The 13,677-nt window shown below is 42.0% G+C and overlaps 1 protein-coding gene across 1 annotated transcript in view; it reads right to left on the bottom strand.

Moving 5' to 3' along the window:
• Positions 1-13,132, bottom strand: part of ednraa (endothelin receptor type Aa) — a 45,868-nt gene extending 32,736 nt beyond the window's left edge. The window contains exon 1 of the mRNA XM_042329665.1: positions 13,003-13,132. The gene's annotated coding sequence lies outside the window, so the exon portion shown is untranslated. The remainder of the gene's footprint in view (positions 1-13,002) is intronic.
• Between the last annotated feature and the right edge of the window lie 545 nt (positions 13,133-13,677).

The raw sequence follows: 13,677 nt of genomic DNA, 5'->3' as shown, positions 1-13,677 counted from the left end.
TGTGTCAGCTTTCTAAGCACGACATGCTAGATGAAGAGAAAAACTGTGTGGGAACTTGTGAAGATATGCAACACAGTTTAGATGAGAGGTTAGAATGTATATATTGCTGGAAATCAAAATATACAGTGCCTTGCGAAAGTATTCGGCCCCCCTTGAACTTTGTGACCTTTTGCCACATTTCAGGCTTCAAACATAAAGATATAAAACTGTATTTTTTTGTGAAGAATCAACAACAAGTGGGACACAATCATGAAGTGGAACGACATTTATTGGATATTTCAAACTTTTTTAACAAATCAAAAACTGAAAAATTGGGCGTGCAAAATTATTCAGCCCCTTTACTTTCAGTGCAGCAAACTCTCCCCAGAAGTTCAGTGAGGATCTCTGAATGATCCAATGTTGACCTAAATGACTAATGATGATAAATACAATCCACCTGTGTGTAATCAAGTCTCCGTATAAATGCACCTGCACTGTGATAGTCTCAGAGGTCCGTTAAAAGCGCAGAGAGCATCATGAAGAACAAGGAACACACCAGGCAGGTCCGAGATACTGTTGTGAAGAAGTTTAAAGCCGGATTTGGATACAAAAAGATTTCCCAAGCTTTAAACATCCCAAGGAGCACTGTGCAAGCGATAATATTGAAATGGAAGGAGTATCAGACCACTGCAAATCTACCAAGACCTGGCCGTCCCTCTAAACTTTCAGCTCATACAAGGAGAAGACTGATCAGAGATGCAGCCAAGAGGCCCATGATCACTCTGGATGAACTGCAGAGATCTACAGCTGAGGTGGGAGACTCTGTCCATAGGACAACAATCAGTCGTATATTGCACAAATCTGGCCTTTATGGAAGAGTGGCAAGAAGAAAGCCATTTCTTAAAGATATCCAAAAAAAGTGTCGTTTAAAGTTTGCCACAAGCCACCTGGGAGACACACCAAACATGTGGAAGATGAAACCAAAATTGAACTTTTTGGCAACAATGCAAAAAGTTATGTTTGGCGTAAAAGCAACACAGCTCATCACCCTGAACACACCATCCCCACTGTCAAACATGGTCGTGGCAGCATCATGGTTTGGGCCTGCTTTTCTTCAGCAGGGACAGGGAAGATGGTTAAAATTGATGGGAAGATGGATGGAGCCAAATACAGGACCATTCTGGAAGAAAACCTGATGGAGTCTGCAAAAGACCTGAGACTGGGACGGAGATTTGTCTTCCAACAAGACAATGATCCAAAACATAAAGCAAAATCTACAATGGAATGGTTCAAAAATAAACATATCCAGGTGTTAGAATGGCCAAGTCAAAGTCCAGACCTGAATCCAATCGAGAATTTGTGGAAAGAACTGAAAACTGCTGTTCACAAATGCTCTCCATCCAACCTCACTGAGCTCGAGCTGTTTTGCAAGGAGGAATGGGAAAAAATGTCAGTTTCTCGATGTGCAAAACTGATAGAGACATACCCCAAGCGACTTACAGCTGTAATCGCAGCAAAAGGTGGCGCTACAAAGTATTAACTTAAGGGGGCTGAATAATTTTGCACGCCCAATTTTTCAGTTTTTGAATTGTTAAAAAAGTTTGAAATATCCAATAAATGTCGTTCCACTTCATGATTGTGTCCCACTTGTTGTTGATTCTTCACAAAAAAATACAGTTTTATATCTTTATGTTTGAAGCCTGAAATGTGGCAAAAGGTCGCAAAGTTCAAGGGGGCCGAATACTTTCGCAAGGCACTGTACATGTTGTAAAACTTGTCTATTTAGCCAGTGAACTACTGTTCCTCACGTCATCTGAAAATAAATACATCAGGAGAAGCGTAACAGAAAATAACTCTTATGTTAAGGTGGATTGGTAGGTGGCTTCTAATGTTCAATATTATAGCACAAGAGAGTGGATGAGAACACGCTATTGTATGAAGGGAAGAAAAATTATGATTGTGACTGTGAAATATTTCTGCATAACAAACCTTTTTATGTAAATCAATGATTTCGATGGGAGATTTGTGCATCAGTTTTAGTTAAGCATGCCTCTCCAGCCAGGATTCAGGTAACATCGGTTAAGTGATGTATTTATATAACCTGGGCAGCCTCTTCTATTACATAGGAATATTAAACATAATTACATTATATTCATAATGAGTTAACAATATCAACAAATCTATTGACTGACTCCAAGCTTTCATGTAACAGAGTTAAATAATATGAAATGACGCATGTCGCCAAATTCAAACTCTTATTCAATACAATGCATAACATTGTCTGCGAGATGTATTTTTTAATTGTACACGGCCCCTGTCAAATAAATGTCACAAAATGTAAATAAAAACTATATGTCATATGAACCCGTAGCTGTTGAATATGAACCCGTGGCTTAAAGCTGGAATCTTTAATGGTGGAACAGCCGTGTCCATTTGGGATATTACAACAGCAAAGACGTTACTGCAAACAACAAACACCGTTTTTTCCCCAGCAGACATCACTGCATGCGCGATAGAACAGCACAATATGTACTGCTTTTTTTTGTTGCTACCAACGCTCCTCAGCTGCTACGGAAAATGTAGTGTCCTTCATTACCACCCAACATGCTGTTCGGGTTCACTGAGGTCATCATCCATGGAACAGCATGAGAGAGGGGACGTCCTGCTGTTAGCAACCCTCTGAGGAGAGTAGATTACATGCACTAGTATAGAGGATCACCCCACAGCCATACCTCCACCTGGAAGCATAGCCCCAGTAGCCTTGCTAATGATCCAGCCCCTTGCTGGCTCCATGGTCAAATGGGGAGTCATTAAAAGTGCTAATAACTCGGGGGATAGTGCTCAACCACCATGACACCGGGTTGTTGTTAGTGCCTAAGGCTCTTGTTTGTCAAATCTTGTCGAAGCATTTCTTCTAACAGTTAATACAACCGTGTAGAAAAAGCCCTCGGTATGTGCGGTTCAATTTGCTCATCTACCTTTTTGCTTTCAGTGATGGGTGATGTCACAAATCCCAATATAACAATCTGATTGATGCCAAACAACACCTTTAAAATAACGTAGCCTACTGTACAGCGTGCTTATAATTATTCAAGTTTTTTCAATGCTAGTGTCAACTCCACCATGTGTTGAGTGAAGTGCCTACACTCAGATTAGCATCAGAGTAGCCTACATACCAGCCCACTGCTGCATAGAGGATAGTGTTTAGGTTGGACACTGTCCAGTCCAGTACAAGTCTCCTGGCTTTACCAGTGGCTGAAATGAACAGACATTTCAACAAACCACCGTAAATATCGACAAATATGCATGTAAGAGGAAATATACTGTTCTGTAGACCTACTGGTCCCTATGGTACTTTTGATTCAACATGAAACCGTTGATCTGTCTTCGAGGCAGTATAAAGTTCTATATAAAGTGATCAACAGCTAGACATAGAGGTCAACTGGATTCATATACCTTGTATTTATCTCCCCTGGGATTCTCTGCCTCTAACCCTATTACAGGGGCTGAGTCACTGGCTTACTGGTGCTCTTCCATGCTGTTCCTAGGAGGGGTGCGTCACTTGAGTGGGTTGAGTCACTGACGTGATCTTCCTGTCTGGGTTGGCGCCCCCCCTTGGGTTGTGCCGTGGCGGAGATCTTTGTGGGCTATACTCGGCCTTGTCTCAGGATAGTAAGTTGGTGGTTGAAGATATCCCTCTAGTGGTGTGGGGGCTGTGCTTTGGCAAAGTGGGTGGGGTTATATCCTTCCTGTTTGGCCCTGTCCGGGGGTATCATCGGATGGGGCCACAGTGTCTCCTGACCCCTCCTGTCTCAGCCTCCAGAATTTATGCTGCAGTAGTTGATGTGTCGGAGGGCTAGGGTCAGTTTGTTATATCTGGAGTACTTCTCCTGTCTTATCCGGTGTCCTGTGTGAATTTAAGTATGCTCTCTCTAATTCTCTCTTTCTCTTTTTCTTTCTCTCTCTCGGAGGACCTGAGCCCAAGGACCATGCCTCAGGACTACCTGGCATGATGACTCCTTGCTGTCCCCAGTCCACCTGGCCGTGCTGCTGCTCCAGTTTCAACTATTCTGCCTGCGGCTATGGAATCCTGACCTGTTCACCGGACGTGCTACCTGTCCCAGATCTCCTGTTTTCAACTCTCTAGAGACAGCAGGAGTGGTAGAGATACTCTTAATGATCGGCTATGAAAAGTCAACTGACATTCACTCCTGAGGTGCTGACTTGCTGCACCCTCGACAACTACTGTGATTATTATTATTTGACCATGCTGGTCATTTATGAACATTTGAACATCTTGGCCATGTTCTGTTATAATCTCCACCCGGCACAGCCAGAAGAGGACTGGCCACCCCTCATAGCCTGGTTCCTCTCTAGGTTTCTTCCTAGGTTTTGGCCTTTCTAGGGAGTTTTTCCTAGCCACCGTGCTTCTACACCTGCATTGCTTGCAGTTTGGGGTTTTAGGCTGGGTTTCTGTACAGCACTTTGAGATATCAGCTGATGTACGAAGGGCTATATAAATACATTTGATTTGATTTGAAATTTGATTTGATTCATTGTCAGAGTGTGTCAGAGGGCACTGATCTGAACAACCAATGAGAAATGGCTCTATGACAGATTTATGTAATTGCCTTGTCTTGGGCAGTCTGTGTGGACGGCTGCTGGTGAGTGATTTAGTCTGGTACCTATTTCCCAATATTGTGCACTACTTTTGAAGAGGAACCATAGGGCTCTGGTCAAAGGTAATGTACTACAGTGCTATTTTGGACCCACACTTGTCTTGGGCAGTCTGTCTGGACGAGTGGACGGCTGCCGGTGTGTGATTTGACAAATCATAGACTGTGCTCTCTGCTGCCGCATGGAAAGTGTTACCGATGCACCAAGTTTGGAACCAACAGGACCCTGAACAGCTTCTGTCCCCAAGCCATAAGCCTGCTAAATAGTTAGTCCGCGTAGCTATTGGTTAACTATTTAAGAATCTGCCTCAACCCTTTTTGCACTTTATTCTACCTCAATTACCTCGTACCCCTACATATCGACTGGTACTGCTACCCCGTGTATAGAGCAAGGTTATCGCTACTCATTGTGTATTTATTACTTTTATTATTACGTGTTTTACTTTCCTATTATTTCTCTATTTTCTTTCTCTCTGCATTGTTGGGAAGGGCCCGTAAGTAAGCATTTCACTGTTAGTCCACACCTGTTGTTTACGAAGCATGTGACGAATAAAATGTGATTTGATTTTAGAGTGATATTTTACTGAGGAACGATCAGGCCTATTCTACTTCCTGTGTGTGTTGTTGAAAGGGGCTCCCCCGTCATCTTTCACCCTGAGAAATGTGGTTCTGCTGGGAACCTCGGAACTCAATATTAGCTCAGGGAATTCAATACAGAAGGGAGCTCTCTGAGAAATGTACTTCTCCTGGCGGATGACATTTCCTAAGAAGCCCTACGTTGTCAAGCTGCACTGTAACATAGTCTGAACCGATGATAATGACAAAGTGTTGTTTTAGGACCAGACAGAGAAGGGCCACTTACTGCAACTTGATACTCTAATAATATGTTCCATCTACTTCCAAGGTGCATAAACACCATGGTAGCCAGAGTAGGAGGTGGCCTGTAGTGTTTAGGTAAGGAAGAGTCGCCTGCGCCTCAGTCTTTTAAAATGAAAGAGTACAAGAGGACTTGTCTCTAGTCTCTATTTTGCGCTTATTCTCCACACCCCTTACGGTGTTTCAGACGGCCCCCTTTCTTTGTCGACCCAATTCATTGACGGAGAAGGTCTCTTCAGAGGTGTCTTGTCACGTTCTCTTTGGAGCAGTGCGCCCGGTACGACTGTATTCCTCCGTCCCCATAACAATAGTACAATGAGGAGTAGACAACAACAAGAAGTTCTGTCATCACAAATACCTCTCAGGCCAAATCCTGTTACGGGTCTGATGCAAAGCATAGGAACTACAGCCAGTCAGTGTGTCCTTAAATAATAAATAAAGAGCCTGTTATTCAGGAAACAAGCCTAGACCTCCAGCCTCTTTGAAATGGGAGACCACCTATGGAGGAGCCCGGAGGAACCTTTCCATGCATAGCCTTGGCTACTCGGGCCTCTGGGGCGAGGCACAGGACCTAAATTACTGTGTACCCAATGTCCGACCGAGGCCCAAATCCCAATTCCTCTGCCTTGTTTTTCCAAGGGGCTAATTTTTCCGAGATCCCAGTGAGAACTTGCGGTCCCTTGAAACACATCCAAGAATAACAGCAGACCCTGACCTGTGGGGATTTGCCCGAGCTAGGTTTCCAAATCCTCATTGGAGATCTCATGGGATGGACCCGAGAGCCAGGATGATTTAATTACACAAAGACAACATCACGTGTCACCAGGGGTTACCACGTGTCACCTTTATGGGGCTAGAGGGCCAGAGGAGAGGGGGTGGATGTTCACAGCTGATGTACCCATATTTTGCTTACCTGGCCCCATGGCCTGGGTTGATTGGCTCGATGTAACCAGCTACATTGACACACAAGACGGTATTGCTTTCATCTTTCTCCTAATTACAGTACTGAAGGGGTGTGCTGCACCAGGGGAGGGAAAGACGGGAAATGCAGGAGGAGTGGGCTTAGACAAAGAGAGAGTGTGTGTTTTTGTGTGTGTGTCCATGCCTTTGTGTGTGTGTGTGTCTCGTGTGGACGTCCTCCCATCCCACTGGTGTGTGTTTACAGGACAACGGTGTTGTTTTTCAGGAACAGAAGGGTCCAGATGAGATCAGAGCTGGTTTTGATCTGGATAAAAGCTCCTCTCTTCACGAGGCCTGTGTTCCCCCAGCTCTGAGTCCTCATAGCTCAGAGGCAAATGTGGCTTCAGTTCCTATGCATGTGAAGAGTCGATGACAATGTGTCTGAGATCAACCAACAGGCTCACCCTTCATCGTATGAGTAAGAGCCTTTGTCGGCTTCATGGGATGTGTTTCAAATGTAATCCTTTAGCTATGACATCACATATTTAACCCTCATGCATTTAATCTTGTATTATTCCAATGTTGAGCAATATTCTGGTTCAGAAACCAAAGTATTACCTAATTAATACTGGGAACTTAACATGCACCGATTGTACAAAACATTAAGAACACCTTCCTAATATTGTGTCACGGTTGTGTCAAGCTGTCTGGATGTCCTTTAGGTGGTGGACCATTCTTGATACACACGGGGAAACTGTAGAGTGTGAAAACCACAGCAGCGTTGCAGTTCTTGACAAAAACCGTTGCTCCTACCATTTGGCATTTGGTATTTTGTTAGGATCCCCATTAGCTGTTACAAAGCAGCAGATATTCTTCCTGGAGACCTCACAAAACATGAATCATGACATAATACAGAACATTAATAGACAAGAACAGTTCAAGGACAGAACTACGTCAATAAAAAATAAATGAAAAGAGGCACACGTAGCCTACATATCAATACCAAAGCACACACACAAACTGTCTAGGTCAAATAGGGGAGAGGCGTTGTGCTGTGAGGTGTTGCTTTATCTGTTTTCTGAAACCAAGCTTGCTGTTCATTTGAGCAATATGAGATGGAGTGGAGTTCCATGCAATAATGTCTCTACATAATACTGTAGTCTTTCTTGAAATTGTTCTGGATTTGGGGACTGTGAAAAGACCCCTGGTGGCATGTCTGGTGGGGTAAGAGTGTGTGTCAGAGCTGTGTGTAAATTGACTATGCAAAACAAGTTTGGATTCTCAACATATTAATGTTTCTTATAAAAAGAAGAAGTGATGCAGTTAGTCTCTCCTCAACTCTTAGCCAAGAGAGACTGGCGCGCATAGTATTTACAGTGCATTCGGAAAGTACTCAGACCCCTTGACTTTATCCACGTTTTGTTGCGTTCCAGCCTTATTCTAAAATGTATTCAAATGTTTTTCCCCCTCATCAATCTACACACAACACCCCATAACGACAAAGCAAAAACAAGGTGTTATACATTTTTCTGCAAGTCTATAAAAAAAACTGAAATCACATTTACATAAGTATTCAGACACTTTACTCAATACTTTGTTGAAACATCTTAGCCAGCAATTACAGCCTCGAGTCTTCTTGGGTTTGACGCTACTAGTTTGGTACACCTGTATTTGGGGAGTTTCTCCCATTCTTCTCTGCAGATTCTCTAAAGCTCTGTCAGGTTGGATGGGGAGCGTCCCTGCACAGCTATTTTCAGGGATCTCCAGAGATGTTCGATCGGGTTCAAGTCCGGACTCTGGCTGGGCCACTCAAGGACATTCAGAGACTTGTCCTGAAGCCACTCCTGCATTGTCTTGGCTCTGTGCTAAGGGTCATTTTGCTGTTGGAAGGTGAACCTTTGCCCCAGTCTGAGGTCTTGAGCACTCTTGAGCAGGTTTTCGTCAAGGATCTTTCCATACATTGCTCCGTTAATCTTTCCCTCAATCCTGACTAGTGTCCCTGTCCCTGCTGCTGAAAAACATCCCCACAGCATGATACTGCCACCACCATGCTCACCGTAGGGATGATGCCAGGTTTCCTCCAGACGTGACACTTGTCATTCATGCCAAAGAGTTAAATATTGGTGTCATCAGACCAGAGAATCTTGTTTCTCATAGTCTGAGAGTCCTTTTGGTGCCTTTTGGCAAACTCCAAGCGGGCTGTCACTGAGGTCTGCCTTTTACTGAGGTCTGTCTTCCATCTGGCCACTCTACCATAAAGGCCTGATTGGTGGAGTGTTGCAGAGACGTTTGTCCTTCTGGAAGTTTCTCCCATCTCCACAGAGGAAATCTGGAGCTCTGTCTGAGTGACCATCGGGTTCTTGGTCACCTCCCTAACCAAGGCCCTTCTCCCTCGATTGCTCAGTTTGGCCGGGCGGACAGCTCTAGGAAGAGTCTTGGTGGTTCCAAACTTCTTCCATTTAAGAATTATGGAGGCCACTGTATTCTTGGGACCTTCAATGGTGCAGAAATGTTTGGTACTCTTCCCGAGAGCTGTGCCTCGACACAATCCTGTCTCGGAGCTCAATGGACAATTCCTTCTACCTCATGGCTTGGTTTTTTCGATGACCTGCACTGTCAACTGTGGGACCTTATGTAAACAGGTGTGTGCCTTTCCAAATCATGTCCAATCAATTTAATTTTACCACAGGTTGTCTCTAATCAAGTTGTAGAAACATCTCAAGAATGATCAATGGAAACAGGATGCACCTGAGCAAATTTCAAGTCTCATAGCAAAGGTTCTGAATATTTATGTAAATAAGGTATTTCTGTTATTTATATTTAATACATTTGTAAAAAAAATAATCAAAAAACCTGTTTTTGCTTTGTCATTATGGGCTACTGTGTGCAGATTAATTATGATTTTTTATTTATTTAAATAATTTTAGAATAAGGCTGTAACGTAACAATATGTGGAAAAATTAAAGGGGCCTGAATACATTCCGAATGCACTCTACGGTATATCAGCCCATTGATTACAATGAAGAGCAAAATGTGCCGCTCTGTTCTAGGCCAGCTGCACGACTGGACAATAATCAAGTTAAGACAAAACTAGATCCTGTAGGACTAGTAGGGTCAACGTGGTGTCAAAAAAGCAGAGCATCTCTTTATTACAGACAGACCTCTCCCCATCTTTTCAACCATTGAATCTATATGTTTTGACCATGACAGTTTACAATCTAAGGTAACGCCATGTCATTTAGTCTCCTCAACTTGATCAACAGCCACACCATTCATTATCAGATTCAGCTGAGGTGTAGAACTTAGGGAATGATTTGTACCAAATACATTGCTCTTAGTTTTGGAGATGTTCAGGACCAGTTTATTACTGGCCACCCATTCCAAAACAGACTGCAACTCTTTGTTAAGGGTTTCAGTGACTTCATTAGCTGTGGTTGCTGATGTGTATATGGTTGAATCATCAGCATACATGGACACACATGCTTTGTTTAATGCCAGTGGCAGGTCATTGGTAAAAATAGAAATGAGTAGAGGGCCTAGAGAACTGCCCTCCACTACAACACACTTTACATGTTTGACATTGGAGAAGCTTCCATTAAAGAAAACCCTTTGAGTTATATTAGATAGATAGCTCTGAATCCACAATATGGCAGAGGTTTAAAAGCCATAACCCATTTTTTACCCTGTTCAAAGGCACTTAAATATTTTGTCTCTCCCATTAATCCTCTGAATGGCACAAATACACAATACATGTCTCAAGGCTTAAAAATCCTTCTTTAACCTGTCTCCTCCCCTTCATCTACACTGATTTGAAGTGGATTTAACAAGTGACATCAATAAGGGATTATAGCTTTCACCTGGATTCACCTCGTCAATCTGTCATGAAAGGAGTTCTTAAGGTTTTGTGCACTCAGTGTCATTTTAATGTTTGGAAACCGTGGCACACACACGCACGCACACACACACACACACACACACACACACACACACACACACACACACACACACACACACACACACACACACACACACACACAGGCCAGACAAGACAGAGGTCATGCTAAAGGTATGTACAGAGAGATATAGAGCTCAGTCAGGGTCAATCCCCACTTTAAAGCCAAGATAACAAACTACGGCAGCAATATGAATAATTTACACCGAGGCCGTTAGTGTGTAAACTGTGTGGGTTAACATTATCTGTGTGCTAACGCCTTCCCTCTAACATCTCTGCTTACGAGATTTGGACATCAACTCATAAATAATGGGTCTTTGATGGGTGTGTAATCTATCTTGTTTCACTACTCCACCTGATAACTGCTCTTATAGCCCCCATTTCCATTATCCTAAACCCTCATGAAGTTCATACAAATACGTTATGAACATCTGAAAGGGCACTTTTACTAAGTATTTGATGTATTCCCTCAATTACATTTGATGTCCATTACTCCTTTCATCAAGTCAAACCTTTCTAACAGGAAACACGGTGTGACCCTTGTAATTGCAAACAAGCAACAGGGGGCTGTTGTTAAAAAAAAAAAGAGTTGGCCATTTTACATCCATTTTACAGACAAATGATTCAGCTATACGCCAAAACACTATCAGAAAGTCAAATTGTCCAGATGTAGCTAAGTGAATTATAATGTCTAATGCTTGGACGCTAAAATAGTAAACGTACAGATTTATACGACTGCCACGATATACAAAGAGGTCACAAACCAAGACAGATGATGACATAGAAGACTGTTAGACAGCAGTACGGCTGACTAAAGTGCCTCAAGTGAAAGCGTTGATTTGGATAAGAGCAGCGTTCTGGCGTCCATGTTGAATATCATCCAACACAAACAACTGGAACATTGTTCAGGGATTAATCATCATTAATGAAGTTACAACCAAAACATTCTGACATCCAGATATAAATTACATTTTGGAAAGTGCAATGAGTGCAGTGAGCGACTCTGTCCTTGAGACTATTGGCTAGAACACAGAAGTGAAAATATGGAATGATGCGAATAATGTTTTGGATGATGCTTTTCTGTAAGATAATAATAAATGGCTGTCCTGGATGGACAGAATGAAGTACCAATAATTGACCTTTTCCAAACATTAAGAACACATTCATCCTTTTTAAACAGTACGATGGTAGTTTATGTAAATTTGTCACAGAAATGTTTTACTTTGATCCCAAGTGTTAGGAGTGATTTTCTTTCCAGGGCTTGTTAACAAACCAAAACTGATATAGCTCGAAAAGGCGGTTTATTATCAGTTTGTTTTTTCACAACTAATTTCAACTCTTATCGTTTTTTAAAATCTTAATGCCTTGATGCCTTTTGTTTTCTTTTTCATTTAATAGTGTATGATCACGAACATGTGACCTGGGCCGGCTTCAAAAGTGCCCTTACCGTTCTACAGATGGTAACACTTAATCGGTAACAGAATAAAACGCTTGATGACTACGGTTGAAACTGTTCCCAGGGAGGGTGAACTTGGCAAGAAAGAGTTCCCCTGTCGTAGAAACAACATCTAAACATCAAATAGCACAAGGAAGTAAACAGGGCTTTAATAGGGAGTAAGGGAATATAAATATAGATCTGAGAGAGCATTAAAGGTTTGAACTGAGTTATAAAGATAATATTGGACCTTTCTCTGATGTTCTTTTATGAATCCTTAATCAAATCATTGGCTTTGAGTAACCATATTTGTGTGGATTCATGCAAATATTCAGAGGATATATTAACTGCTGTCCTTGATGATTGAGTTTCAGCTTTATGTTGCTTATTTACCTTGCTTAGTAGGAGGTTCCAGTGTATAGGATTCCAGTGTATTTGAGTTTTCAACAAATCCCAGAACTCTAGGCGTATGAAAACATCATCCTAAAACCCGAAATCCGTCAAATAATCCAACGGTATAATTACAACACGCACATACCTCTCTAAAAAGGAGTGAGGGAAAGGTGGAAGGAGGAGACACCACCTGGAATCCATTATCTCTAGATGGTGGAAGCCCTCGCCCCTCGCCTCCCATCCCGACCCCCTCGGAGGGGTACGTACGTAGGCAGGCTACCCATGAGGTCCCCACTCCATGAGGGCTAGCATAAGCCATTGGCCACAGGGCTTGTATGTCTCATCCAACGCACATGGAAAATGCTAACATTGCAATATGTAGTAATTACTCAATATAACAGGCTATCAATTCAGCCATTGTGAAGATGGCAATGAATCACCCCTTTACGTGTTTCACTTGTGTCCGTAATTTATTAATGTATTATTATGATAGACTGGTGAGCTGAGATTTGAGTTGGAACACATTTTAAGTTGTTATCCATCTCTTCCAGCCTCATCAAATATGAACAGCTATATGTGATGACCTCATAATGGAGAGTACAGAATAAGAACACTTCAGGGAATACTACAATTCTAGCACAGTTGTCTTTGTGTTGACATCAGTGTTTACAAAAGCAACATGGGAAACATGAGTTGTCCTTACTGGCATATCTATTACAATGGAATGAGCACTGAGGAAATGGTCAAACATTTTAGACATTGAAAACTTTTAAAGTAATATCAGTTCCTACCTTCTGTGGTTTCCTTTCTCTTTTACCACTCTCACAAACTTTAACCTTATAGTCTTGTTGTGGTACGGATTGTCAGTTAGCTACTTTGTTGTCCATCGGTGAGTGTTGCTACCTCTTAAATTCCCCTTCAGATTTACAAGGATGTCTTGACAGAGTGGCTGGAGACTAGCATGTGAAAAGCTTAACCTTTTGTAAGGTTCAGATGTTTCTTTAGTCTCTGGCTCCTGGCCTAGATGTGCAAATTTCTGAATGCATTTTGGGGCGCAATGAATTCTTGGAGTGTTATTAGTCTGAAAATGATAAGGAAACACTTCAAATGGTACTACGACATACTCAAAGGCTTGGTTATATCATATTCTTTTAAAACAATGATTCAAAAGACAATTGTAGTTTTCTGGGGTAGCCTAGAGATCGTATTTGTATTGTTTCAAAAGTTTTGACATTTTAAGATGAAATTGTACATAACATATTGATGTTAGATCTCAGTTTGTATGTTTTTGGTCTTTATGGTCATTCACCACTTCCATACATCCAACACATTCTCGGGTTGTAGATGCTGTATGATGGGCAAATCTCCACTAGATGTCAGGGTTGCTTGGTTTTTAAAAATGTACTTTCATATACATCAAGAGAAATCAATCAAAGTTACAGATTTCTGGTTGTTAAAAGAAGGAA

Source organism: Oncorhynchus tshawytscha, linkage group LG11, assembly GCF_018296145.1.
Source record: "Oncorhynchus tshawytscha isolate Ot180627B linkage group LG11, Otsh_v2.0, whole genome shotgun sequence".
Classification (NCBI taxonomy): Eukaryota; Metazoa; Chordata; class Actinopteri; order Salmoniformes; family Salmonidae; genus Oncorhynchus; species Oncorhynchus tshawytscha.
This window is presented reverse-complemented; position numbering and strand designations above follow the sequence as displayed.